Source organism: Eleutherodactylus coqui, unplaced genomic scaffold (assembly GCF_035609145.1).
Source record: "Eleutherodactylus coqui strain aEleCoq1 unplaced genomic scaffold, aEleCoq1.hap1 HAP1_SCAFFOLD_19, whole genome shotgun sequence".
NCBI classification, from domain to species: domain Eukaryota; kingdom Metazoa; phylum Chordata; class Amphibia; order Anura; family Eleutherodactylidae; genus Eleutherodactylus; species Eleutherodactylus coqui.
Genome location: NW_027102012.1, coordinates 1,298,464 through 1,301,503, shown reverse-complemented (window position 1 = coordinate 1,301,503; position 3,040 = coordinate 1,298,464).

Here is a 3,040-nt window from a genome sequence, read left to right as displayed (position 1 = left end):
CGCAATTTAAATTCCGGCGCTTTGCCGCACGTTACGTTTTCACTGGTTTTCAGCAGTCCTCGTCATTGAGGAGCAGTACACGCTCAAAAATAGACCAGACACGGAAATCGCAGCAGTCTGAGGCCGTGTGAGAGGCTGCGCCTAAAGCCAAAAATATCGCCTGTGTGAGGGAGGCAGGACGCCATCCTTTGTTATCATGTTTGTTTTTTCCTCCCCCTTTTATAAAATCATAACTCCTTTGTTTATCCATCGACGTCGCTGTATGAGGGCTTGTTTTTTGCGGGACGAGTTGTATTTTTCAATGGTGTTATTTAATGTACCATATAAGGTACTGAAAAACTTTTAAAAAATTCCTAATGCAGTGAAATGGGGAAAAAATTGACATTCTGCCATCTTTCAGTGGTCTTGTTTCTACAACATACAAAAATGACATGATAACTTTATTCTATACGATACCAAACTTGTGTAGGGTTTTTTTTTTTTTAATTAACCCCTTCCCGCCCCAGGGCGTAAGTTTACGTCCTGGCAGCAGGGTACTTCCTGCGACAGGGCGTAAACTTACGTCCTGGGGATAGCGCGAGATCACATATGAGGAGCTGGCTGTCAGTCATAGCCGGCGTCCCGCTGCAACAGTGGGGAGGGCATCTCCTTCCCTGCCACTTTTTAAATGCTTTTTCTCATATTAGCATAAAAAACCCCACATATTTGGTATCGTCGTGTCCATAAAGACTTGTAGAATGAATCAAACATGGTTTTTATCCTGCACGGCAAAAAGCGTTAAACGCAAAAAACTGAGGCAACATGCTAATTTTTAGTATTTTGCCTCCCAAAAAACGCAATAAAAGTGATCAAAAAAATCCGTATGTACCCCAAAATGGTACCAGTAAAAACTACTGCTCGTCTCGCAAAAAATAAGCCCTCACCGAGCTCCGTCCATGGAAAAATAAAAGTTATAGGACTTTGAATGTCGCGATTTAGAAAAAGAAAATAATTTCCAAAAAAGGGTTTTTATTGCGAAAAAGTGAAAAAAACAAAAAAAAAAGTTTTGGTATCATCGTAATCGTTACGGCCCGTGGAAAAAATGTTTTGTGTCATTTATGCTGATGATTAACGCTGTAAGAAACCCAACCAAAAAAATCTATAGCAGAATTGATGCGCTTTGAATTTGTATTTTTTATACTTACTTTTCAGTCGCTGCATTCCAGGAGACATTATGTTTTTTATTTTTCCATCAATGGATCCTCTGAGTGCTTGTTTTTCTTTTTTGTTTTTTTGCCGGAAAGGAGACTCTAGTACCCTGTTGTACTGCCTCTAGCTATGATACAAGGTATGATACAGGCGGGCATGGAGACTCTAGTACCCTGTTGTACCACCTCTAGCTTGAATACAAGATGTGATACGGGCTGGCATGGTGGCTTAGTACTCTGTTGTACCGCCTCTAGCTTGGATACAAGATGCAATATGGATGGGCATGGAGGCTCTAGTACCCTGTTGTACTACCTCTAGCTGGGATACAGCATGTGATACAGTGGGCATGGAGGCTCTAGTACCCTGTTGTACTGCCTTTCTTTAGGTGTTTAGCGCCGGTCCGCGGCATCGGCGGGAAGTTTTGTTCTAAACACAAGGCCCGCTGCCTCGTGTCATGTGCGGCGTTCCGATGCCGCTCACCACTAAAGCGATTACCAGCTCAGGTGCCGCAGCTCCCCGCTGGTAATCGCGCTATTCCCACTGATCCAGCGCACACTGACGTCAGTGTGCAGCCAGGATCCTCCTCCCCGAGTCCCCTGCTCATTAGTTCCGCAGGAGAGGACTCGGGGAGGAAGCATGCCAGGATACACACTGACTACAGTGTGCTCAGGGCAATTAGAGAGGGAGCGACGCTGACAGCAGGGAGGAGGTAAGTATATGGGTTGGGGGGGGGGGTGCTTATTACTAGGGGGGCTGTTTATTTCTGAGAGGTGGTGGCTGCCTATTACTGGGGTGGGGGGTGCTTATTACTGTGGAGGAGGCTGCCTATTACTGGGGGGGGGGGCTGCTTATTACTGAGGAGTGGGGGCTTCCTATTACTGGGGGGGGAGATAAATTATATGCTGCCCTATGTGTGTGCTTGGGGGGGGGGGGGGGTTGGATAAATTTTTGCTGCCCTATGTGTGTGCTGGGGGGGCAGGGGGAAATACATTATATACTGCTCTATGTGTGTGCTGCCAGGCTGGGGGGGGGGATATATTATACTGCCCCCTTCATAACCCCGCCCCATATAACCAAAGCCCCACCCATGTCCCGCCCCACTCTGCCGGGCCTTGTAAAAATGGTCTTGCTTGAAGCCGGTCCCTAGTGCCAAAAAAGTTGGGGACCACTGCTCTAGATCATGCAAACTCGTGGGCTGTGGAAGTTGGCGTCCCAAATGGTCATATATATGTTCTATTGGTGATTAATCTGATGACCCACACCCTCACTTGGATGTCCGTGCCCTCGACCCTTACCCCTACTCCTCATCATGGCGGATTAAGAATAGAGCAGGGCCCAAATTAATTAGCCGACTGTACAGCACTGACAACTATGGCTTAATTCACCGCACACAGAGACTTGTAGATAGCGGAATGCTATGCTGTGACTTGAAAAAATTAACCCGCTGTCTTGCGCTGATACCTAGGGGTAATTTACTGCTCGCAGAGATTTGTAGATAATAGAGGCTGTATGGAGTGGGAGAAGACTCTAAAGCCAGTGGATAGTGCTGGTAACTGTGGCTATCTCAACCCCACCAAGAAAAGGGTATGGTGAGACGCTCTGCACAGCGGCAGAGCTGAAATATTTTGCAGTGGCCCAGGAAATATTACAGTACTGTTTAGCGGTGAGACCTCTGTCTAATGCACTGCAGACACCGAACGGTATAACTGAAGTTGTTTGCAGTAGGCTAGGAAATGTTAGCCTGGGTTCACACAGGGCGGATTTGCTGCGGTTTTGCCGCGGATTGCCGTTACATATCCGCACTGCGGCAAAACCGCTGCCTTTGCAGTGCAATGCAGCACAAATGAGTTTT